This window comes from Mustela putorius, unplaced genomic scaffold, assembly GCF_011764305.1.
Source record: "Mustela putorius furo isolate JIRA1106 unplaced genomic scaffold, ASM1176430v1.1 tig00003834_pilon_pilon_pilon, whole genome shotgun sequence".
Classification (NCBI taxonomy): Eukaryota; Metazoa; Chordata; class Mammalia; order Carnivora; family Mustelidae; genus Mustela; species Mustela putorius.
In genome coordinates this window covers 93,843,352-93,869,206 of record NW_025421987.1, presented here as the reverse complement: position 1 = coordinate 93,869,206, position 25,855 = coordinate 93,843,352, and the positions used below count along the sequence as shown (strand labels likewise).

General features: G+C 50.2%; 1 long non-coding RNA gene across 7 annotated transcripts; it reads left to right on the top strand.

Annotated features, from left to right (window-relative positions):
- LOC101690795 lies at positions 1–25,284 on the top strand. Of its 7 annotated transcripts, XR_006609196.1 has the most exons (12): positions 7–619; positions 4,300–4,364; positions 4,455–4,520; positions 5,461–5,716; positions 7,053–7,140; positions 8,505–8,702; positions 13,386–13,493; positions 17,025–17,215; positions 18,167–18,378; positions 19,764–20,068; positions 22,016–22,084; positions 24,830–25,284. It is a non-coding gene; the product is annotated as an uncharacterized LOC101690795 (long non-coding RNA). The 7 variants fall into 7 exon arrangements; XR_006609200.1 differs by having other exon boundaries at positions 1–619; positions 5,461–7,140; positions 18,167–18,328; XR_006609195.1 differs by having other exon boundaries at positions 2–619; positions 5,461–7,140.
- Positions 25,285–25,855: the final 571 nt, after the last annotated feature.

Here is a 25,855-nt window from a genome sequence, read left to right as displayed (position 1 = left end):
ACCTCCCACCTTACATTTACGAATTTTCAGAGCAAGGGTTTTTTGTTGATGTTGTTTTAAAATCGGCGCCCCCCCGCCCGCCCGTCCCTCATTCCTCTTCTGGAATTGGGGCCTTGGATCCCGCGCTTCCCCAGGAAACAATCAGAATAATTTCCAACTGGGCAGAAAGGAAATGGAATTTCAAATGAAAGATGAACAAGAGGGGCTTTGATGGCAAAGCCTCAGGGACGCGCGCGCGCCCTCGCCATCCTTTTCCTTTCCACCCACAGATTCTGGGTTCTGCGGCCTATTGAGGTGGTGCGCCGGGCGGCAGCCTCTCCCCTCCTTCTCGCCCCGCGGGCGGCCGGGGCCGCCTCTGCACCCGGCGCGCGCGGGCCCTTTAAGAGCTACACCAGCCGAGCTGCAGTTTGACATCAGCCGGCCGGCGAGGGCGCGCCTGGAGCCGGAGCACGTGCCAGGATGTTTTATTGCCGCCGCGGCTGCGGCCGGGCCGGGAGGATGTGTGTGTGCGTGCGTGTGTGAGTGTGTGTGCGCGCGCCCCGGGGGCAGGGAGGCGGGGGGCGGCGGCGGGCGGCGGAGCGCGGGGGCTGGTTCTTGGTCCCCGGGAGAAGCCAAGAAGGTAAATAGCAGCTGCTGTGCTCGAGCCTGGGAAAACCCCGCCCCCTGCGCCTGGCCGGGGCTCATTGGCGCGCGCTGCGTGTGGGGTGTGTGTGTGTGTCCGGGGCCCCCTCCTCCGGCCCCCGCCGGGCCAGGAATCCGAGGGGGCGGCGGGCTGGGAGCCGAGCCCCGGCGCTTACCACCGCCCCCCGCCTTTCCCCGGCCAAGGTCAGCCCTTCCGGGCGGGGAGCGCACGCCCTGGGGTGGATAGTAGGGAATTATTCCAAGCCCCCACTCCACCCCTGATTTCGGGCTTGGGGTTTTAACTCGGCCGAAAGCCTCACTAGCAACAGCCCGGGGGAGGGGTGGGGGCATTCTTGTTTGCTCCTTGCCCCGGCCCTCCCTCCCTCCCCTCGCGGGGCCCCCGGCGCCCGCCGCGGTCACGAGATGCCTGACCGCACTTAGGAAGCGGCCGGGTCAGCCTCCTGCCTCCGCTCGGCGGCTGCGGTTAAAGCGGCTTCGCGCCGCCCGCCCCTTCCCCGGGTCCAGGGCGGCCGGGCAGCTCCCCCTCGCTGCGCCCAGGCAGCCGCCGGCGGGCGGCCGGGAGGAGGCGGGCGGCGCAGGCGGCTGCGTGCTGTCGGCTGGCCGGGCCGCGCGCCGGGAGGAGCCGCCGCCGCCGCCGCCGGGTGCCACGTGGCGGGCGCCGGGCCGGGAGCGCCAGGGCTCTGGCGGCGGCCTCCCTGGGGGATTTGCCGCGCGGGGCGGGCGACGCGCACTGCCCTGGCCGGCGGGCCGCCACCGCTGCCTCCCGCCCGCCAGCGTGGGTCGCCGGCCCCCGCGCCCCCACACCCTCCACCCTTCCCGCCACCCGGGAGCTCGGCGCGCTGCTCGGGAGGCTCCGGGCAGCCCGGGAGCCCAGCGTCTTGTTTGACGTCGCGCTTCTACCCAACCCCCCACCCCCCCCACCCCCCCCGCCCTCCCAGCCCTTCTCCAGGCTTGGAGGCCGCCAGAGGCCTGGCACACATTTCTCAGACACTTCATTCCTTCCTTCCTCCGAGCTCCCCACTGAGATAATGTTGTAAATGGTTCCACCAGATCTCGTCCGGATGAGATTCAGCGGTTCCTGACTCGGGGTGACCTTGGGCAAGCCCCTCTAGTTCTTTCATTCTGTACAGCACGCTCTGTGCCAGACACTGTGTTAAACCCTGGGATTACCAAGATGAGAGATACAGTGGCAGTCTGCAAGGAGTTTACAGTCTACTGGAGGCAGACAGACCCTGATTTTCTGATGGATGACCGGGCATTCCTCCATTATTCCTCTCCCTTAGGGCTTAGATGATGGCGTGAGCGATCAGGAGAAACTAAAGGAAGCACTAAACCACACTTGTATGGGCAACACTCTTGCCCGACTATGCGGGGGTCGGAGGGGGGAAGGCAGGGATGAATGAAATGGTTATTACCCTCAAGAAGCCTACAGCAGATACTAGACTCAGGAGTGCAGCTGACATCTGTTTCCCAGTGTATTCCTCCAGTCGGTTCAAGAGAAAAATTTGTGTGTCTAGATAGAAGTAAAATGCTATGGAGGTTTGGGATAGTTAAATTACTAAGAAATGGGTGTATCCTGGAACACTTCTGGGAGGAAATGGTGTGTGCTTTGTATCTTAAAAATAGGTAGGATCGGGGCACTGGAAATAGGAGTCATGGGGCAGGGGGGAATGGGAGTACTCATGGCATTAAAGGCCTACAGCCTGGAACTTGAGGTCCTGATTCAGAGAGCATGGTCTGGAGTCCAGGGTGGATGACAGGCAGGAATGTAAGAAGAAACTGAAGGAGGAGGCTTGCAGCCAAATCACAAGACCCTTAAACTTCTCACTAAAGGACTTTAGCCTTATCTTCAGACAATGGAGAGCTGTGAAATGCTCTTGAATAGAGCAGGGACAGCAAGGTTCTCCTTTAGAAGGATGGCTCTGGCAAAAGTGTGGAGAGTGGATTGCAGAATTTAGAAGCAGAGAGCCCAGCTGGGAGGATTCAAGCAGTGAAGGAGGTTCCTAAGTGCCAGGTATAGACTGTCACCAGGAAGCACCTGCCTAGAACCAGCTCACCTGGACACTGCGCACTGTCCAGTGACCTAAGTTCAACAGAAACCTGTATACCCTTTCATGCCACATTCCCCACGACGTGGAGTCTAACTAAAGACTCATTTGACTCTGACCGAATTTACCTTCCAAGCATCATTTCCATCTTGCAGGACAGCCCTCACGACGGCAGCCAAACCTTTACCTCATTGCAGGCTTGGTTTACTCACTCTTGCCCCTCCGGCTACTCTCTGGGATTTTGGTGTGTTTTCTTAACACACTGCCGAGTGGGCTGTGCCCTATCATGTTTGAAGAAATGATGAACAATGTCTCCTTTGTTGACCTGCACCCTGGGCCAATGGCACAGAACTTTTCTTTCTTACTTTAAACAGATGGAAAGGTGGTGATGACAGAAAATTGTCTGTTGCTTTCGGGGCAGGGGAGGAAAAAGGGGAGTCTTCCTGTGTATTTGAAATCCTCTTGGTGAAAGGTGATGAGCCTCCCAAGTCACCCTCCTTTCTTGCCATGCAAACTTTGCAAGCTTCTTAAAATGCTCTACTCAGCATCTGACTTTTAAAAAACTGCATAAATACTCTGACCCAGATTCTTCCAAGGAACTAAACCCTTCCCAGGGAAGCATGTTAACCCTTCCAGGTACCCTCCCCCAAGCCTGTGAGAGCCTGTGACTTCCTCCAGTAAGTTCTGCTATGATATTGTGGTCTGCTGTCTGGCCCTAATGAACTAGCTGGGTGTGCCACCCCCTGTCCCTTCTAGCCTGAATGGTTTTTTTTTTTTTTTTTTTTTTTTTTTTTTTTTTTGTCTCTGCCTCTGTCATCCCGGGATTTGGCCCCCTGAAGGTGCATGGGGAATGCTGATTATAGTCAGGTTAGGGTCTCACTGCTGGACCTAAGGCAGCTCTCATGGGTCAAATAGTTAATCAGCAACTCTTTATTGCCACTTTAGAATGCTTAGACTGGTAGAATGAGCAAATAACTTAAACACACACACACACACACACACACACACACATTTCTGGAGAGACAGAGGGGTCAGTCAAGTAACCAGAAATGTGCCATGAATTTGTCTCTGGGCTGAACAGACAAACAAACAAAAAACCCAAACCCGCGAAATCTCTGGCCCTCTTCCCTAACCATTCAAGAAGAAAATTTCTTTGCGAAGGTACTTATACACTACTTTTCAGTATCCTTACTTATCCTGGTCAAAGAAAATAGGACCAAGCTGACACTCTTTCCAGCCCTTCTCAAATGCGGACCTAAGCTCCTACATTCAAGAAAAGACTTTAGGGATTGGAAGCCCCCCACCCCCATCCCGCTTAGATAGGACGACCTTTATTTTTCAGTCCTCCAACCCCCCAAAGCAAAGGGAAAATTGCACCCTGTTCATCAACAGAGGTCACTTCTTTGATCCCACTGTGAGACCAGCAGAACACAAGGAATCTTTCCTACTGTATCAACCCGGATAAATAGGACTGGGGGCTGCTCCCTTTATCCCTGTCCGGCTTTCTGGCCCATGAAGGCTGATTTGCTCTGTCTTCTGACATTACCTGTTTGCTTTACACCATAAAACAAATAACTGCACCTCTAGTGAGATTCCCCTTTGTCCCTAGGTATCAGAATGGCTTGTGGGTTTGGCTTAAAGCTACAGAAAAGACAGAGGGAGAGAAGAAAAAAGGTATTTTGCCTGAGGACTTGAAGTCTCCCCCCCACCCCCACCCCGTTTCCCTCCGCTTGACTGACTTTCTCACACTCGGATTCCCTGCAGCCTGCCAGAGCCGAGGTAGCTGCACGGCCAAGAGCTATCCTGGGAGAGCTATTGAAAGAGCCTTGAGTAAGTACACATGGGGCGGATTTCTCCTCCCCCAGGACCTGCTGCGCACCTGTACAGGGAGCAGTCCCACACATATCACCTGATCGCAGCCTTTTCAGAGACCGTGAGAAAAATAAAGCCCGGGATAGAAGAGATGTTTGTTGTCTCCCCGGAGCCGCAGCCAGCTCCCCGCAGTCTGAGTGCCCAGAAACAGCACGTTGCCGCCGCCGGTGGGGCGGTGCACGCGTGTTTGCCGGCGCGTGAGCCTGGCGGGGGTGGGGGGAAGGGTTGGGGAGCCAGAGATCACTTGCAGAATGACAGGCCTCCCTGCCTACATTTTCTCGCATCCGCCTGACCGGTAGTTTTATGATCCTTTGCTGGAATCATGATTGTAGTCCTTCTAGATAAGATCCCATAGATGCTCATCATGGCAGAATTCACAACCAGGATTTCTCACTGGAAGTTTCACGGAAGAATGTCCGCCCCCCGCCCCCTCTTCCGAGGAACAACAACAACAAAAAAATCCTGAAATGGAATTCAAAGTTAAGTCTACGTGGATATTTGGCAGTTGCTGAATATATACTTTTTGAATGAATAAATAAATCAATAGCTGCATCATTCCCCCCCACCCCCCACCCCCCACCCCCACCCCAGAGAAGGGTCCATAGCTTTCAGCAGAATGTCAAAGCTTCTTGGGACCCAGGAAGGTGGAGGAAACGGATTTAGGCAATCTCCATTTACAAGTTGGTAGTCTAAACTCCAGAGGGGCAAGGGACTGACTTAAGGGCCTCCAGCAACACAGAGCCAGAGGGGGAGCCCACAGCCAGCTCCGAACTCTTTCCACCCCACCACAGTGCTGTGGCCCGTGGGAAATTCAGGGTGGGGTTTTATTAGAGTTGTGCTCACCACCAAAGCCTGGATTTAAAATAGACACATTAACAAAAGGACTTTGAATTTCCAGAACTTTTTTTTTTGTTTCAAATTCTGCGACACTTGAGCCGCTCTGCACCCAGTTTTTGGATGGAGAAAAGGATAGTCAAGAAAGCCAAGTGTTCATCAAGAGAACAGGACTCAGGAATGCTTGGAACAAGAGTCCTGGTGGCCATGAAGAGGCATTAGAAACAACTGCAAGTCTGCATTCCATCTTTGATAAAGAATAAGCTGCTACTTCCCAACAAAACTGTCTGATTGGTTTCTAGCCAAGCGGGGACCTCGAGGTGCAAACAGGGTTTGGCTTTGGCTAATAGCAGTCTGTAATGCTTTCTGCTCCCCACTCCCCACCTCCCTTACAAAACTTGACCAAGCCAGTGAGACCAGGGAAATGTGCACTCTTTTGATGGGCCCTGAAAAAGGATGGTTGCCAAGAAAGCCTTTTCCAAACCGGGTTGGGGAGTGGGGGTGGGGCAGTGCACTCTGGAATGCCTTACCTCCCACATTTGACCCAGTCATCGGCAGCAGCAGCAGTGCAGTGGAAAGGCTCTAAACTTGCTTTTAGCTGACCTTTACCCTCTGAACAGCACTGCAGTGAGGCAAACCTGCAAGCCCAGGGATGAGAAGGGCATTCCCCGGGGAGCATAGGGTTGCTAACTGCATCTCCGATTGTGAAAGGTTCAGAACCGCACAGGGGCCAGTGCCTGTGGGTGCGGGGGAGGGATGTATCTGGAAGGCTCAAGAAGGCAGGGTGAAGCCTAGCCCCTTTAAACCCAGGACATGCATTTTATTTGGCTTCTTGATGGCTGCTTCAGTTGTGACATCAGGTCAAATTGCTTAAACAAAACAAAACAAAACAAAACAAAAAAACAACAATAAAAAAAACCCAACCAAACCCTGAGTTAGTCCGGAAAACGATTAGGATAAAACTTAATGCCTGAAAATGATATGAGGCGAATGTTCCAACATTTTTTAAATTAAAATCTCCATCATTATTATTCTCCCGTCATTTCTCTACTTACAGGAGAAGGGTCAGGGGAGGCTGGGGAGGGGACCTGAGAGGGGGTATAACTGAGCCTGAGAGAAGTGACTTGCCCCAAGTTCAGCAGCCTCTCCAAGAGGAAATAGCAAAGCCAGAATTAGGCTTAGATTTTCCACCCACCAGTCTAGAAACCCACCTCGCCATATCTCGCTAAAAACATCTTGCCATATCATTTACAGTAAGTGGCTAAAATCCACCAAAGATGGATTTTCCAATCGGGAACCTGAACTACCTGCTGGCGAGTGATTTGGTAGCGTGACAGGCTATGCCCACCCAGAGCACGGGTAAATTCCAGGCTTGCTGCACTGGGATTTTGTTTGGGATTTACCCATCACTATGTAACCTCTGGAAAAGAAAGGATCTTGATTTCTGAGTTCCAGGAGCTGGGAAGCCACTTACAGGGGCCACACAGAGTAAGTCGGCCTGCCTCTCTGTCAGCCAAAGCAAGCCAAGCCACACACCATCCTTCCTTTCCTTCAATTGCCAACCTGTTTCCCTCATTAGTGCTCTAAAAGGAAGATGGGAAGGGGGGCAGGGAGAGAATATGTCCAGGCCCTGAATCTGTGCTTTATCAATACTAGGCTTTTATGGGGACCAGAGAAGTTGGGATAATGCTGGAGCCCAAAGCCATTGAGCTGCTGGCTGACGTCACACATAGCAGAGGGAGAGGTGAGAAACAGAATGGATTTTCCAAGTGGTTGATGGATGGCATTCGCATGTGAAATATCTATTTTTCCTTTTAGAGATCAGGCTTAGGGAACAAGAGAAGATAGTTTAGGCAGCTGCTGTGGCCACGGCTTAAGACTCTGGTGGTTTCCAGCACGGCTCGGGCCGTCCAGTCTCATCCACAGAGCTGGTGGTCACTGTGCCCTGCTTGGTAGAGGACAGGGCAGTTTCTAGTCCATTATAACATTTTGTCCTCATATATGGTTTTATGATCTAGAAGGATATGGTGGGAGGCTCAGGGAGGAAGAGAAAATTCAAGTTGTCAGTGCAGGAGACATTTGGTCAGGCTATGGGCAGTGGGGGGCACAGGATATAGGACAGGTAAGCTTTCTGGAAAACAGTACCTCTAGAGAGACAAGGCAGGGCAGGGAGCTTAGCAGCCAGGGGAGAATTAACTTTTCTTTCTCAGCCATGGGCAAAAATAGAGTTTCCAGAAAAATGGAACAGAGAGGAGAAGAGAGATGTCTGTCAGCTTGGTATAGAATAGTGGTGATCTGGAGGACACGTCTTTGAGAGTGTGTGTGTTGGGGGGAAGCAAGGAGGAAGTGTACTCTCTTGTGATGGGAAGCCCCGTGCAGGAGAAGAAAGGGGAAGGAATCCCACCTAGCAAGAAGACGACTGAGCGGGTTCTGGAAAGGATACAGGAAAGGCAATGGCCATAGTCTCCCCTGGGCTGAGGCTTCCTTCAGCAGACAGTACTACCTACAGGGAGACAGGGGCTCTGAGTGAGGGGGCCCTTGCATCACTCTCCCCATTAGATAGTTCGTTCTGTGCTAGTTTGTATTGCTGTAGGCATAACATAAAATGCCACAGACTGGAAAAGTCCGTGGGATTGTTTGGGGTGGTTGCAGGGAATCGGGGGGCTATGGGGACCCTGCATTCTGCGCCATGGTTGGTCTGAGGGTCATGGTCCCGACGTCGAGGTGGCTGCCCCTTCAGAACGAAGGGGAAGGCAAGTGCATAAAATCCTCGCCGCTCTAGGAAAGGACTGAGGACCGAGTGCTCAACCCCAGCTCCCTAACCACTTGTGGGCAGTTGCCCACATACAGTGCATTCGGGGCACGCTCTGCCCTCCTCTGTGTGAGGCGTTCTGTGAGGCAGAAGCCAGTGAGGAGCGAGCCAGTGAGGGAGCCAGTGAGGGCGAGCTCTGTTGCAACACGATGGTGGGTAGTGCTGCTTGCCTAAATGATGGAGGTCTCTTGGTAAAGTCCTGGTAAAGTCCCGGAGCATTGCCGGCTCCTGGAGGAGGTTGCCAAGGTGTGTGGGTTTATCCGGCATGTCTCCAACTGTGGCCTTTCTCTCTCTAGCCCTCCATGGCCGTGGACGGAGCCAGCACTCACGTTCAAGTATTTGATCTCCTTGTCCTTGGTCGCGAGTCCCCCTCTTCACCTGGCACTTGGGACAGACCTAGACTTGGTGTCTAGGACTTCTTGTTATCTGGACAGAAGGATCGAGTGTCAGCTTGTTTTCTTTGAGACACGTGGACCTGTGTTAATGGTGCTGAGGTAATGTAGCCAAGGATTTCCAGTGGCCTATTTCACTGCATTCAGTTCATGACGATTCTTGAGGACCTACTGTGTGTAAGGCATACCCACACGCCTCTTTCAGCAGATCACTTCTATCCCCGCTGCTGTGTGAATGCTGGTCATCTGTGCAGTGGTGAGACTAACAATATAAAAATTTCCCCTTTGCCTTCCACTTTTTTCACATCTATCGCTTCTCTGATTAGAAAAAATAAAATAATAATAATAAAAAAATAAGCTCCGAAATTCCATATAGTATCTGGCATCCCCAGATCTTTGGAGAAGAAATACACGAATGAGCTTTGACTTAAGGAAATAGGTTTTATCGGCAATTGGGTGAAACCCTCAAAAGATCCGCGTATTTTTTCCAAAATTTTCTTGGTTGTGCAATCTAAGAGGTCGGTTGCCTTTGGCTGCTCCTGGTGGCCACCTCTGGCCAGCCGGGCTATCCCCTACAGACAGCTCTACTCTGTTGCATTCAGGTGTTGCATTTGGAGGAGTCCGTGGTTGTCCGTATTTTCCCAGGCCTATCTTTATTGATGGTTATTAAAGGCACACCACCACATGGCAATATGAAAGTACAAAGCAGTTCCCAGGGTAAGGTGCGTGGGAAGAAGTGAGATACTGAGCTCCCAAACCGTTCCACTGTAATCACAGTCTGCCGGATCGATGTACAGTTAATCAGTAAGGTGCAGGTAGCCGGGTTCCACCGCCGGGCAGCAGATGGGAAGAGGAGGAAAGGCGGGCGGGGAGATCACTGTTCCTTCTGGAAAGCTGTAAGAGCAATTAAGAAGGGGTCACCTGGGAAAGGAAAAGCTGATGGGCAGTCACTCAGGTGGACCAGGAGCCCGCAAACGGTCAGAGGAAGGAGCCCCGCTGACCTCCTCCCTGGCCCGCATGCTCTGTTCGTGCCAGGCCCTCATGGAACTTTCTGTGTAACCAGGAAGGACGGTGTCATCGTGTGCAGACACGCTGGGTTTAATAAGTGTAAATACAACACAAGAAAACACCGGTTTTTATAGCACACCCCAACACACCTGTTGCTTTACAATGCTGATGATATTGATAAAGGGGCCCCTTAAAGTTGAGGTGAAATGGCCTCGTATTTAAATAGGCACTTCAAGTGTTTTACAGCTGTGATTGACCTGGTGATTATTTCTGTTAGGAATGTTTCACACAGATCTCTGTATATATTCAGGGAAAATGATGGCCGTGGGGTTAGAACGCAAGGACGACAGAGTCAGACGGCCTCGGTTCATGTTCTAGCTTGTTTGCTTTCTAGCTATGGGACCTCAGTCTTCTGTACCTCAGTTTCCTTCCCTGTTTAATGGGGAGATAGTCCCAGTGCTTATAGGACTGCCATGAGGACTAATACGTATTGTGCTTAGAACAGGGCCCGGCATGTCACAAATACAGGGTTAAGTTTTCTGCCGCTTCTCTCAGTGCTGTCTGTGTATCAGTATGTAAGGTAGGTAGCCTCATTTATCAGAAAAAGAAATCACAAGATGTTAGTTAACATTTTCAAAGAAATGGATGGGCAGCCACTGTGGTAAATTGGTCCATGACTATTTGACAGAGCCAAGGCTTCAGCCAATCTTTCATGCATGCTTCATAGGCTGGGGGGACCAGTAGAAGCCTAAAAAATTATCTGGCTCCCGGGGCGCCTGGGTGGCTCAGTTGGTTGAGCGTCTGACTCTTGATTTCTGCTCGGGTTATGAGCTCAGGGTCCTGAGAGGTGCTGGGCTCCATGCTGGGCATGGAGCCTGCTTAAGATTCTTTCTTCTCCTCTCCCTCTGTCCCTCCCCTGGCCACACCGTGGCTCTCGAGCATGCACACACAGTGGCTTTTTCTCTCTCAAAAAAAAATATACCCCCCACACACATACACACCCACACACATACACACACATCTGACTCCTTCTCCTTTTCCAGAGAAGAGGGTCTCCTCCACACAAGTAACCCTGCTCTGAATAATTGTGATGAGCCTCAGGCCCACAGAAGGGAGAGTTCTGGATGCAGGCAAGGGCATCATCGTGGGCCTGGCGCGCAGGTGTGTGGGATAGCCCGGCCCCTCAGGGAGGTATGGGAAGAGCTGCCAACGGTCACTTGAATGTGCAGGAGCACACTCAGGCAGGCCCTTGCTAGATCCAGCTACCATTACGTGAAGTACGATTGGTGGAGACATGAGCGTCTGAGAGGCCTTTCCTGCCCGAGCAGGTTCTTGTCGATGACTGTCTAATTCGTGGTCCCGACTCGGTCACTTCTGAAAGTAAAAGATAGTGTTGTTCCCAATCATGTCAGGACACCCGGCCTAATTTGGGACTCGTGGCCATCCTGGTTCTGTGGCCTGTGGTGACATGGGCTACGTCGTTCCTCCAGCTAGTCAGATGTCTTTTTATCAGAGATACTCCCTAAGAAGGAACACCATTCTTGGTCATTGATGTCTTAGCACTTCTATGTCTCTGGAAGGTGATGCCATTGATCTACCTTCCGTAAAGGAAGGAGCCCCATTGTTGAGCCTAGAGAACCTTGTTCAGCGTATCTAGAAGGGAGGGTCAGAGGAGGCCCTGTCATAGTTGGATGGTTGCTTACAGGATGTGTGATGGGTCTTGGTCTCCCTTCCATAGAACAGACATGCCTTGAGCCTCCCCATCTTCTGGTCTGCACCAGGCTGTGGGCTGGAGTAGCCATGCCACCAGCCACTCTTGTACCTCCCGACTGTGGCTGACAATTTCTCCTGGGCATGGGAATACAAGAAAGCAAGTGCCGTAATTTGAAATCCAGGCCCTTGTTTAATGGCAGAAGGAAGACCCCAAAGGAAGGAGCTTTTTCCCCACCTGAAATACTTGCCCTTTTAGTCTTGTATTTGACTCTTTTATGGAAAGGAAAAAAAAAAAACAAACCCAAAACCAAAACACTTTTTTCCCCCACCGAATAGGTCAAAGTCAAGGTTTGCTCTTTGTTATTTTCTTAAAAAAAAAGACAAGAAAGAAAAGAAAACTGGGTCCCTTGCCTGAGTGTTCTCCTATGTGCCTATTTAATGATTAATAATACCTTGTGGGCTATTGTTTGATGTGGCCTCTGCTGGTTTGAACAGGAGAATACTGATTCACTCTTGAGGCATTTATGAATCACAAGTGTTTACTCTGAGACAATAAATGAAAGGGGGAGATTGAAAAAAAAAAAAACACCCAAATATGTTGAATTCTTTGAGCAGAAACTGGAGATAACAGGGGATCTCAGTCTTTGATACCCCGTGTGGGGCCCACCGATTTCTCTCCCAGAATCAAGACCACGTCAAATGACCAAGATGAGGCATTTGAGTTTTAAAGACTTTTCCTTTCACTCGCTGATAGGATTGAGGCAACTTTTCCTCTTATTTTCCAGTCACACGTATCCCTTGTCTTCCCACCTGTCTGGTCCCTCCATGTCAGTTGTTTAGAAGGGAGTTTCTGGGGCACCTGGGTGGCTTAGTGGGTTAAGCCGCTGCCTTCGGCTCAGGTCATGAACTCAGGGTCCTGGGATTGAGTCCCGCATCGGGCTCTCTGCTCAGCAGGGAGCCTGCTTCCTCCTCTCTCTCTCTCTGCCTGCCTGTCTGCCTACATGTGATCTCTCTCTGTCAAACAAATGAATAAAATCTTAAAAAAAAAAAAGAAAAAAAAAGAAGGGAGTTTCTGGATGGTTCTTTAGGGGACCTATTTCCCTGAGAGGGTGGATTCGACAGATGGAGGGACACAACAGGCCTCGGTGACAGACTGGACCGGGATGGCCAAGGAGGAGCCCCTTGATGACACCTGGTTTGTTACCCAAACAGCTAATTCTTCTACAGCTCCACTTGCAATAAGAGGTCCTAGACTTATTCTCCCTTCTTTCTGCCCTGAAGCCCAGAGTTGAGTGAAAAAAAGATTGCTACATTTGCCCCTAATTACCCTTTATTTTATTTTTTTTTTTTAAAGATAATTTTAGACTTAGAGAAAAGTTGCAACTAGTTAGGGAGCTCTCACACCCTTTCACCAGCTTCCCCAGCGTCATCGAACTGAGCAAATAATCTTGGTCCAGTGCTCTACACGACAGACTTCCTTCCAATTTCATCAATTTTTTTTTCTAGTTGTTGTTGTTTTTGTTTTTTTTCCGGGACCCCATCCAGAATTCCAGGTGCCTTGAGTTGTCTGGTGACCTCAGTCTCCTCTCTGTGACAGTTCTGAAGTCCGTCCTTGTTTTCATGATGCTTTTGGGAATACCAACCAGCTGTTTTCATAAACTCTCCTCCTGGGGTCTGTGTGCTGTTTTCGCATGATGAGGTCAGGGAGCTGCACTTTTGGGGAACACATAGCAGAGGTGGTGTACCTTTCCCAGAGCAACAGGGAAGGGGTGACATGTGCTGTCTTATTTCCTTGTTGCTGTTAAGCATGATTATGAGGGTCAGACGGTTTCTGCCAGGGGTGTCCACTGTAACGTTACACTTTCCCCCTTCCTAGTCCCTGAATGTTTGGGGGGTGATACTTCAAGGTTTCTGCAAATATGCTGTTTCTGCTAACCGTTCTGCCCACCAGATTTAGGATCCATCAAAGAATCTTGCCTGCGGCAATTACTGCTGTCATAATCTAATAGCGATTTTTGATCTCCCTCTTTCTTTTTACATTTATCCACTGGAATGCTGCTTAAGGAGGAATTACATGATGTTGCAGGTGATAAAGCAGAAATAAGGAATCCATACTCTTTTGAAGCCTACATTTAAACTGGAGAGATGGACAAGCAAAATAAATGGAGTGGGGTAGGTAGTATATTAGTACTATAGAGAGAAGTCAAGTAGGGAAGGAGGGGGAAGTGCTGGGAGTAGCAGGTTTAAATCACATGGTCAGGAAAGGCCTCTGAGGGAAGACTTGTAGCAGGGGAGGGAACCAGTACGTGAATATGGGGTCTAAAGAGGAGAAACTGCAAGTGCAAAGGCCCTGAGGCAGGACCATGCCTAGTGATGGGCCCTAGGAAAGTGTGGCTTGTACAAAGTGAGCAGAATGCAAAGGGGAGAGAGGGAAGAGGAAGCAGAGAGTGGCAGACCAGATGCGGTGGGCTTGGGGCGGTCCTCATGGCCTGGCTGTGGCTCTGAGGAAGCCAGAGCCTTGGCAAGGTTTTGAACAGAGGGGTCATACCTGTTCCTAAAAGAGTGCTTTAGCTGCTGCCCTGTGGTGGGCACAGCAGGAGGCAAGGAGCCCACAGGGAGGAAACCATCACATTCATCCAGGAGGTGGTTGTACTGTGGATATATTTTAAAGATAGAACCACCACTGCCAGGAAGGGGCTTTCTTGTGGCCAGCAGCTTCAAGCTACCTCCAGATCCCCCAGGGGGCATATCCTTCCTCCCCAGAATCAAAGTGGGGCTTCAGGCACATGTCTGAAAGAGTCCAGGCACTGTGGCTTCTCCTGGGAGCCTTCTGTCACCTAGGTCCACCTTGTATCTCTCTGCACTGCACCACACGCCTCGCTCTGCCCCGGGGCCAAGCTTCTGTTCTGTTCTACCCATCACCTGCCATCTTCTCAAGATCCTTCCCATCTTCTAAGGATGCAGTTCTGCTGCCCCCAGCCCCACTCTCTGAACACTTCCCTGTCGGTGGGGGACACTAACCAGGTCCGCTTCACGTGTGCGGCCCCAGGAGACAGAGACCACAAATATGCCTGTAGTGTGAGGGCCCCTTAGACGCCAGGACTGCCCCAGGTGCCTCAGCAGCCTGTTAGCTGATCTGTCGGTGTATGGCATACGTTCAGAATGAAACGATTATGTTTCTTCTTAATCACGTAAGTACATTTTGCCTTATACTCTACGTATATTCATATTTCCTTTAATATAAAAATAATGTCTCTGCCTCTCCCTCTGCCTAACTCTACAAGTCCAGTGGAAATTCCAGATTTGCTCTCGTTGGGCTACCCCATACCCTTAGAGGGGTGCTGTAAAAAAAAAGAAATAGTTTGAGAAGTCAGGTGAGGGGTGCAGGGAGAGGTAGATGTCACTGAGGTTTCATTTGCTATGAATGGATTTCTCTTTATCTGGTGATCAATTTCACTTTAAAAAATGCATACGTTTAAAAACTTCAAGCAGCAGAAAAGGGTAGATCCTGAAAAGTCACCCTTCCATCTGTGGCTCCAGCCCCTAAGTCCTGTCTTGAGGACAGCCACTCTTACTCACCAATGCAGGGATGGCTAATGAACAGTCAATGGCTGGTAATAGAAAGTGCTGACCCATTGAAGGTAAACTGAGGCACCATGGAACCCAGCCCCCAGCAATGTCCTTCCCAGGGCTAAGGTGGCTTCCATGCGGCAGGGTCAGCTAACCTGTCATTTCTATTATCATCTTTGGTTCAGGACCCCTAAGGATAAGTTTGCAAAAACCCCATGCTAGAGTGGAACTGGGGCATTTGGCACTGCCCTCTGTGGCTCTGGATCTGTGCCCTCACGGGGAGGTCTGCTGTCATTGAGATCCTCTCTCCCTCAAAGCTACATTGGGAAGAAAGGCAGGTGGGGGGGTGTCGGGGGAAGCCAGCCTCTGCACCGTGATCACAGCAATGTGAGCGATGACAGTGAGGTTTCGGGGGGCTTTCTCATTCCTCCCCACTCCTCCTATGCCTCAGAGGCTCACCTGAGAGGCAGCACTCTTGGCCACCTTTCCCGTGGGAATTCAGCACAGCCGACAGAACCCCTGAACTCTGCTGGGCCACTGCCAGCAACCTTCAAGCCTTTCCCCCCTGCCGCTTACAGTGACATGATGTCATTTTTATTGAGGCAAGATTAGATTTTTTTCTAAGTTTTCAAAAGTGTGCTTCACATGATCTCTAGTACTTTTCCCATTGAGTGAAGACCACAGAGCTGCCAATTTCAATTTTCTTCAGCTTTTATCACTAGAAGAAGATTAAAAGGAAAAAGAAAGGGGGAGAAAGGCTGAATGAAAATATTCCACTTGGCCCCAGCTGTTAGCATGAGGGTGGCGGGGGACACCCGCATCGCCCGCTCCCTTTTCTGTAACTGGTGCAACAGGCCCTGGCTGCTGGAAGATGCACAAGATCCACTGGCCCGAAGGGTCCTCCTGCCAGGAACTGGAAGAGAGTAAAGGTACAACCTCGGGTCATTCATGGTCGTCAGGAGAGGATCAGAGCAGATGTTTATCATTTGGGAGGCTATTGGGTAAAATACACTCTAGGAAAATCTTCGTCCTCTTAATTCTAAGGGACTGGATCCCAGGGCCTCAGATCAAAGGCAGACGTTTAATCGACTGAGCCACCCAGGTGCCCTGCCATTTACATTTCTTTAAGGGAAATTGAAGAATGCCGCTTTACATGGATCATGGTTTTTTGGGTGCCAACTCAGCCTTCAAAATGAGTTGGTGTGATGGAAAAATCTTGAAAAACACAAGCTCCAATCATGTAAAATGAGGGAATGAAGTGTGGCAGAGTAAGGGACATGCCGAAAAAACTACATGTCTTGGGACGCCTGAGTGGCTTAGTCGGTTAGGCATCTGCCTTCAGCTCTGGTCATGATCCCAGGGTCCTGGGATCAAGCCCCACATCGGGCTCCTTGATCAGCTGGGAGCCTGCTTCTCCCTCTGCCTGCCATGCCCCTACTAATGCCCTCTCTCTGACAAATAAATGAAATCTTAAAAACAAAAAAAAAAAAAAAAAAAAAAAAAAAAAAGAAAAGAAAAACATGTCTCCCACCCTGTAGGAGTCTTTTTTTTTTTTTTTAGATTTTATTTATTTATTTATTTGACAGAGATGGCAAGTAGGCAGAGAGGCAGGCAGAGAGAGAGGAGGAAGCAGGCTCCCCTCTAAGCAGAGAGCCCGATGCGGGGCTCGATCCCAGAACCCTGGGATCCTGACCCGAGCCAAAGGCAGAAGCTTTAACCCACTGAGCCACCCAGGCGCCCCCCACTCTGTAGGAGTCTTAAAGTGGAAACAACATTTATATGACACCACCACTGATGAGTCGAGTTCACATTCCTGCTGGTCTGTTCCTCACCACAGCCTGTGCAGTGGGCGGGGGCAAAATTTACCACAGCTCTACACTGCACCTGGCACGGAATAGGTGCTCAGTGAGGGTTTGTTGAATAAATGTTGTGTAAACCCCCAATTTCTAGAGGTCAGACAGCCTCACAAGTAATCAAGAAATCGGTCCCAAGTTCCTTGGAGTAAGTGGCAGAGGTTAAGACTTGACCTTAGAGGTCTTGAATTCACTCATAGAAGCTCATTAGTACCCAGTTCTCCTTAGAGGCACTGCCTCGGAGAATTCTCTTGACAACTGGCCTTTCTCTGGCTGGCAGGAAGGCGACTGTGAAGGCAACCTCCTTGAAGATGGCAGTGAGTCTTCAAAGAGTCGCTTCAATGGATGGAGGCCAAGGTGACTTCAGACGTGGACAGGACATCTCGTGAGGAGACCCTGCTTGGCTGGAAGGTTCTCCTAGCATTGACTTGGTTGTGCTAAGAAACGTGGGCATCCGGTGTTGTTCTTCAGGTATGGATTTCTAAGTGGTCCCAACTCCTTGTGAAAGTCTCTGCAGCTGTCTGACTCACTCTGTCAGTTATGTGGAACAGAAGAAGTGGCTTCAGAGGCAACTTGTGAGGGAATTCTCCCCATTTGTGTCTTGTGAACCTTGATTCTTCTCCTCCTCAGAGCGAGAGAAGGACTGTGTGGGGAGTGATGTAAGTCCCAAGTAGTTTGCAAGGCTTTGTCAGGACGTCAGAAATAGCAGCTGCAGTATCACTGGGCTGAAAGAGACCCAGAGAGGGACTGAGCACCTTCTCCTGCCCACAGGGGCTGGAGCTGATTATGGCCTTGTGGAAATATGCAGCGTGGGGACCAGGAGGAAGCTGTAGGAAAGGAGGGTCTGTCTGGATGAGAAGGGAGACCAGAGTGTGAAACTTCATCTTTTTGTCTAATCTGTGCTAAGGGCATGAGGCAGTACACAAAGGCTTTGTCCTGGAAGTCAGAGAAGGATCCGGGTTCTAGTTTTGCCTGTGCCGTAGACTTATGTGTATGTCCCTGCGGGTGGTGTTCCCGCATCCTTCTCTGGGCCTCGGTTTCCCCATCAGCAGTCATAAGACATTGGTTTTCACCCAATGCCTTGGGAGGTGTTTCCTCCCCAGGTAGTGCAGGGCCTGAACGTGGAGGTGATGCTGGGCGGGAGTGGTCCCTGTAAGCTCTCAGATCCTTCTACCAGAACAGCTTGGCTTTTGCCTGTTCACACATTCCATGGTCCTCACACAATTTTGTTCAAAGAAAGTATTCCACTGGTTTTGTGTTTAAGTTTGAAAACCACCAACTTAGAGACTCAGAATTCCTTTCCAATGGAGAAAATCATAAGATTCTTCCCTGATGTCTCCCTGGCTTTTGGACTTTTGTCTCCCCTGCTCTGTAGCACGTTCTGTGTTAACCCCTTGGATCCCTCTTTTTCTCTTTCTCAAGGGTCATCGCAAGCCAAGTCCGCAGATGATTTGGAGCATGTGGGGCTTGCTGTAAAGGCTGCTTGGGAGAGCCCCCCCCCCACCCGCACTGCTCACACTGTCCCCAGCCCGCCAGTGGAACCAAAGACTTCAGATCTCCACTGTGCCTTACTCCCCATAACCGGTACCTCGTCTCACATCCCTCTCCCACAGCCAGCACACGTAGGACATCGAGTAGGTGCTTAGTAACTGTTTGCTGAAAGGATTGGTGAATGAATGGCTTGTTCGCCTCTGTGGGAGGAATTACAGATGTCCCCATCTCGAAGGGCCTTCCCGGGACTGACTGGAGCTTTGTGAATGCTGTGAGCTCTGTGTGTTCCTTTTATGAGGTGGGATGGTTATGGCCTGTGCGGGTCATCCCATGGTATGGGTTCACCTGTGTCCCCTTAAAAAAGGTATCCAAGTCCTAACCCCTAGTACTTCAGAATGGGACCTTTTTTGGAAATATGCATTGCAAGAGGTTTGCAGATGTAATTCGCTAAAATGAGGTCATGATGGATAGAGTAGGGTGGGCCCTTAATCCAGGGGGACTGATGTCCTCGCGAGAAGAAAAGGAGACACACAGACACACAGGGGACCGACAGTCATGTGACGATGCAGGCAGAGATGAGGGATGCACGCGGTGCGAAGGAACGCCGGCAGGCGCCAGAAGCTAGGGGAGGCAGGCCAGGATTCTCCCCTCTAGATTTCAGAGGGAGCGGGGCTCTGCTGACTCCTTGATCTCAGACTTACAGCTCCCAGAACTGTGAGGCAATATGTTTCTGTTGTCTTTTTTTTTTTTTCAAAGATTTTATTTATTCATCAGAGAGAGAGGGAGAGAGAGAGTGCACACAAGCAGGAGAGCAGCAGTTGAGGGAGAGGGAGAGGCAGGCTCCCCACTGAGCAGGGAGCCTGATGCGGGACTTGATCCCAGGACTCTGGGATCATAACCTGAGCTGAAGGCAGATGCTTAACTGACGGAGCCACCCTGGCGCCCCTAATTTCTGTTGTCTTAAGCCACCCAGTCTGTAGTACTTTGTGAGGGTGGCTCTAAGGAAGGACTATATCCCTCTACCCCCAAAGTTATGCTTAAAAGGAAAGATCTACAATCTCTTTTTCCTTTAACCTCTATGAAATGTTCATAGGAACCTGTTTGACTTGAATTTACTGTTTTGTAGCATTAATTACAATCTCTTATCCAAATGCTTCATGTATTTAAAGCTCTAAAATCTTTGTATATTGGGTCATATGTGTGTATTTATTGGAAAGTAAAATAGACAAATCAAAAAGCAAGCAACTTCCCTCCCAAACAAACCAAAAACTCCAGTCCTAGCTTGTCCTAGTCCTCATCTTTTTTTGAGGCAAATTTGCTGAGAATCGGCTACTCATTTGACTTGAAAGGTTGAATGCAAGTGGGGCCTGGGGATGAGTTTCACTTTCCTCTCTAGGAGCTCCGCGTGCTTGCCTGGTTTAAAGCAGGGGCACAGAATCACTGTTCACACCTCTGCAGAAGTGGTACTCCTTGCTTCTGAATATGCTTCCTGAGTTTTGTTTCATTGGCCCTCTCTTCCTGGGAGCAGGTTACCGGCTCTGGCTTCTCCCGGGTGCCCTTGATCAAGCAAGCACGGCCCTCCCTCCTCCATCGCCAAGGAGATTCAGGAATTTGTGGGACCCACCTCATGTCGGGTTATTGAGTAACTGGCGGGGCATTGAATGTCAGGGCTGAGAAAACAAAGCTGCCTACCTGTTGGGCCAGATGACTTCACAGCCCCAGCTGGTCTTCTGGTGCGGGCTTTCTCCAGCTTCCGTCAGTGACGCCTTCCAACAAGCCCGCCCGCATCGTGCTGTTCTAAACACTCAACTTGAGGATTCTCGCTGTGCTCAGGTGAATGGCAGCCCCTTTGGTTCCGACTAGGCCTATAGCAGTCTTGCAGGAGTGGGAGGGGGTCTTTCCCAGAAGATGGAAGTTGAAAGGAATGAAGGGCTTACTGTATTTTAATTCAAAATCCACCATTAATCTCCCAACCTGGATTTCTAGCCCCCTCCATAGGTGTGGAGAAGACCAAACCATCACCAGCTACCCCCATCACTCCCCCAAATCTGTCCTGGCTGACCAGGGCTTTGCTGCCCGAAAGAGAGGTTTCCAGTGCCATTTTTCCAGCATAGGTACCACAGCAGCAATAATTGTGGGTATCTTCGATCCACAAATCTTCGGTGGGGAAAACCATCTTGCCCAGGTCTCAGCGGATGACTGGGGGCCTCCTTTAGGTTGTATCTGTGGAACTGCTGGCTTCCCAGTCAGTGTCTCTGACAGATGCCCACAAACCCCAGGAGGATAGGGAACGGTCTCCAACAGCAAGTCGTGGTCTCCTCAAGTTTGGTTCTGAAGAACTGGGGGAAACTGAATTATATAATTATTCTGTGGTGACAGTAAATTCATGCATTTGCTCATTCATTCTCTTATTCATTCATTACATGGACATTTTCTGAATTCGTTCATTACAGGCTGTGCACTGTGTGATGTGTTGGGGAAATAAAGACACGGCCACAGTTAGTGATGCTAGTGTGACTTGTGCCTAAGGGGAAGTCTGTCCAGGGGGCTGAGAAAGTTCTGGGGACCAAGAGACAGATCAGCGGCCCCCAGGGAAGCGGGGCCTGCTCTCCTGGGCTGAGGATGACCTGGACACTTAAGCAAGAGCTATTGCAAGTGTTCCACGAAAGGAACCTCCAAGAGGTGTCAGTCCTCCTCAAGAGGGAGGTGGCCGGGCAAGTGACAGAGTTCACCCCAGTAGTCTCCTTGGAATTTTTATTTCAGCTTCCTTATATGAAAGTTTTCCTTAGGAAAGACAGAGAGGAACATCAATAGAAAACAGATTCCCAAACTTTTTTTTTTTTTTAAGATTTTATTTATTTATTTGAGAAAGGGAGTCTGTGCATTCCTGCCCAAGCTTCGGGGAGGAGCCGTGGGAGAAGCAGGCTCCCTGCTGAGCAAGAAGCTGATATGGGGCTCATCCCAGGATCCTGGGATCATGATCTGAGCCGAAGGCAGATGCTTAACCAACTGAGCCACCCAGCTGCCCCAGATTACCAAATGTTTTGAGACAAAATTGGTTATGGCACACATAAGACCCAAGCCTTGCATTTGACAGAAAGATGTCATAGGCTATCCTTTGGTCAATTCTAGGTTGCAGTTATAAATGAATTTATAACTACATGGAGCTCTGGGCCTCTCTCCCAAGGTCAGACTTCCATATTTGCTTGACTGTGCACTGGCTCCAGATCTCATGGGGAACATTCTGTTTTATGTACTGGCCTAACACATCCTAAAACAGACATTCTCCAACTTCGCACCTAAGAACACATTGCCAAATTTTTTTTTTTTATCAAAGGGTCATGCCAGTTTTATTTCTGCAGTATATGGGCGTAGATGAGTTTAATTCTAAATTATCTGCTGTTTGCCTCTTGCTGAACACATGGTCAAGAATGAGAATGAGTTTAACCCTGTCCTTGTATTTGATAGAGTCAACACAAAGAAATAGGTTTGCATTACATGAGTTTAGCTCCTTTACGTTGAACTGTAAATTAAACATGACCCTAGCTTTTCTTATGTGTCATTACAAAAGATAAAAGTTCCTTTTTGCATCTTCTGCAAACCATCATTGAGAACCCCAGCCACTCGGCCACTCAGTGTCCCTTGTATCAGGACATATTAACTCTTTCTCTTTCCATTTGTGTATCAAATAATGATACCTTGGCTCTCAAGAGCTCAGAGTTCCCCTTGATGCTTGTGGGGAAGTAAAGGTTTCTGAAACTGCTTCTCCTCCTCTTTCAGGGAGAAGGAGAACAGGCTCAACCACCACCAGCCAAAGGCACATCAGGTATCAGGGTAATTGATGAGTAGGTAAGCTTCCAAATCTGCAGGTCCTCTCTAACCCCTGTATCAGGGAGTGAGGTGAGACCTCCAGCTTCTTCCCTGTGCTAGACTGTGGGATCTGCCTGTTCTGCCAAGCAGACCCTGAGCCCACGTGTTTAAGCTGCTGCAAGGAAAGATTGTGAGCTAGCTTCTAGAAAGCCAAGAGAGTGGGAGCAGCAGAGAATGGCGACCATCCTGCTTGGTGGTGGTGGTGGGCAGCGAGCGGTGAGTCCCTGTGCAGGTGGCCAAGGACAGAAGTCTTCAGTGGGCCAGAGAACAGGCGTGAGACCAGAGTGCAAAAGGCAGGGACTGCATCACAGTGCCCCTGGATTCAGTGACCACCTTTTGGTGAGTGTGTGCTCACCAGTCACATTAGCTGGAAAAGTTCCACTCCAACCCTCCCCTTTTGTGGGCTGCTGTGCACAAGTCCCTCTTCCATAGAAGGGTGAAGAAGAGAAGATGAGGTTTATTCCCAAGGGTACTTAAATGCAGTAGCCAGCTAACCTGGCTAACATAATTGTCCCTTTCTTTCCCCCGTGATGTTTGGGATTTTTCCCTCTATTTGTTTCTTGAGCTTTGCTATCATAAGCATATTTGTTTTTTAATTGTAAGCAACCTAAATTTTTGTATGATATTACATAGGAGTAAATAACCAAATGCGTGGAGTTCTAAGGCTAACATGTGCAAGAAAGAGAACAAATCAAGACGCTCTGGGGGTGAGGCCTTAAAGAGCTAGGACTCCAGCAAGAACTTAAGTCAGGGGGACAATTCTCTATAGGTGACAGGCCCTGAGCTGGGTGGGACTGAGCCCAAGAATCATGAGATCAAAGGCAGGGTTGGAGGTGGGAATACTTGTGAGTAGATATGAACAATTGTCATTCTTTTAGCCCTTTACAGTTTGTAAAGTATTTTAACATCCATTATACCCCCTCATCTTCACACCAAGCCCACGATTGCATATTATCATCATCCCTGTTTTAACCATGGGAAACTCGGCTCGGAGAGTTCCAGTGGTGGATCTGGGACTCACACCTGGGTCTTCTGGCCCCGAATTTCATCTTTACCCCACCCTCTGTCCTACACTCTCTGGGCTGGGGGAGGGGACCAACCCACCTAAAACCCACCTAAAAGGCAAGAAAGTGTTCTACAGAGCAATGGAAAATTATGGTATTGAGTTAAGGCTGAGCCAGACTGAGGAGGTCCAGTGCAGATTTCATACAGAGGAAATAGGGAGCCATTGAAGACTTTTGAGCGGGAGTGTCACGTGATACAAGTGGTAGGACCCATCAGTCCATAACTAGTAATCACAGAGGCTTGGGAGGTGGAAAGGGGGAATATGGGAGGAGAGATGTGGTGAGGGGGCTTGGGGAAGAACTTTGGGTCTCCAGATTCTATTGTTAGTACCCAGGAAGTTGTCGGCTTTTTTCCTTGTGATTCACTGCTGTGCCATGGAGTTGGAGTTAGACAGAGCTGAAATATTCAGTCCCTTTCATTCACTGTCTTTATTAATGAGCCAATATCTCTGACGTTTGTTCCACATGATTTTCAGCCCATATCAAAGCACTAACATGATTTAGAGTTGGAGCAAACATCCACGTTTATTATATTTCATGAATATTTACCGAGGACCAACTATGTGCTGGGTGCTGGGCAAGATCCCCCTGCTAGGGAGACAGAAAGAATGGGTTGCAGAGCCCCGCGTTTGGGTGCTCTCAGGCTCCAAGGGGAGAAGGGGTTGGAGATAGGGTGTGGGGGAGGGGGAGGGGAGGAGCTTAGACCCGGACACAAAGACTGCAAGAGAGGGCTACCAAGACTGGCTCCTTTTCACACCAGGAGGACCCGGATTAGGCACCGATCCACCTGCAGCTGGGAATGTCCCACTCTGAGGTTGCCTTTGGGGGCGGGGGGCGGAATCAAAGGGTGTCTCGGAGCCGCCAACAGCCCCAGCCCCAGCTAACTTCTCCTTTCTGCTCTGCTGTTGGCCAGTCCTCTGAAACTGGCTGCTGGGGCAGAATGTCCAGCTGGGAGTCTGTCTCCTCCCCCTCCTCCCTCATATCTGCTCCCCTGGGGCTGAAGTAGCATGCCCCACCTTCCCAAAGGGAAAGTCTGTGCTGCCAGATGCAACCGGACACCTGAGTCCCGCGTCACTGTGTGCCCTTGGGCAAGTTATTTCTTCTCTTGGGTTCCTTCCTCTTTCAGAATTGGAGCAGCTCCGGGAGCTCTAAAGATAGGATGGTGATTACTGCAGAATTGCAATGTACGTGCGCGTGCGCGTATGTGACTTGCTGTTTAATAGGGTGCTAAGACAGCAGGGGGTCTGGCCTTTGCGTCCCCCACCCCCACACGTGTGGCTCTCATTACTGTCAGGAGGCCTTAAGTCGGGCCCCATGGAGATGAGAACAGACCCCTTAATTAGGCACGGTTCCCAGAGCGAGAGAGGGAGCAGCCTGGGCCGGGCTGCCCTGGCGTCGCGGGGAGCCCAGCCTGCAGGGCTGAAGGGGGGTGGGAGGGGGAGGCGGAGGGCCGGGGCATCTGAAGGACTCAGCAGGTTTACACTGTGCTGACCCGATGGATGAATGGGGCCCTGTCCACCCACATGGGGTCCTGGAATCTTCAATTATGGCAATTACATCAACAGGTCGGAAGGGCAGCACTTTCCACTGAAGAGGTTCAGGGCTTAAAAGAAAAATCCTAAAGCCACTATTTTTTTTTCCTTCTTTCTTTCTTTTAAAGGGATTGGGTTGATGGAAGAAGACCCCCATCCGCCGTCTAATTGGGCTGTGGGTGAAAAACAAAGATGTGGCACGTTTGGGGAGTAAAATCTGGCTGGCACGTGTTCGCCCGCTTCTGGACTTGTGGCTCTTCTCTCAGTCGGCTTGGCGTTGGAGTCCCCTGAGCATGGGCAACTCCCCTGTCATCTCCCTGAGGGAGGGATCTGGTGACTTCATCTCTGAAGCTTCCTGGTGTGCAGCACAGAACCAGTGTCCGAGGGTTGGATTAGACCTTGGAGAAGTCATGTCTTCTCTCCGGCCCTTGACTTCCCTAGCTGTAAAATGGGCATAATGCCTTCAGTCCTTTCTCCTTCCCAAGCTTTTAAAGAAGACTCTAAGGGCGCCTGGGTGGCTCAGTGGGTTAAAGCCTCTGCCTTCGGCTCGGGTCATGATCCAGGGTCCTGGGATCAAGCCCCGCATAGGGCTCTCTGCTCCGCAGGGAGCCTGCTTCCTCCTCTCTCTCTGTCTGCCTCTCTGCCTAGTTTCGCTCTGTCAAATAAAAAAAAATAATTAAAAAAAATAATAAAGAAGACTCTAGTTCCTGCTCTGCATTCAAGCAAATTGGATTTTTTTTTTTCTCTCTTAGCCTCCACGCTGCTGCGTAGGTGAGACTCAAGTGAGGCTCTCGCACCAGCAGCCTGGGCACCACCGGGGAGCTTGTTAGAAATGCAGAATCTCGGGCTCCACGCCAGACAGACCAAATCTGCGTTCGGCCACAGGGTGCACATTACAGTTGAGAAACTCGGCCCTGGACTGAAGCTTGTACACAATGAGTGAGAGTGAATGAGACTTGCTCTCATCTATAAAATGGGGATAATGGTATTTGTTCTTTCCCATCGGGGTGATGCTGGGAGAGGGCATAAGGTACAGTTGGCCCTGGAACAACATGGGTTTGAACTGTATGGGTCCACTTACATGCAGACTTTTTTCAGTAAATATAGTAGAGTGCTGTAGATGATTTCCTTATGATTTTCTTAATAACATTTTC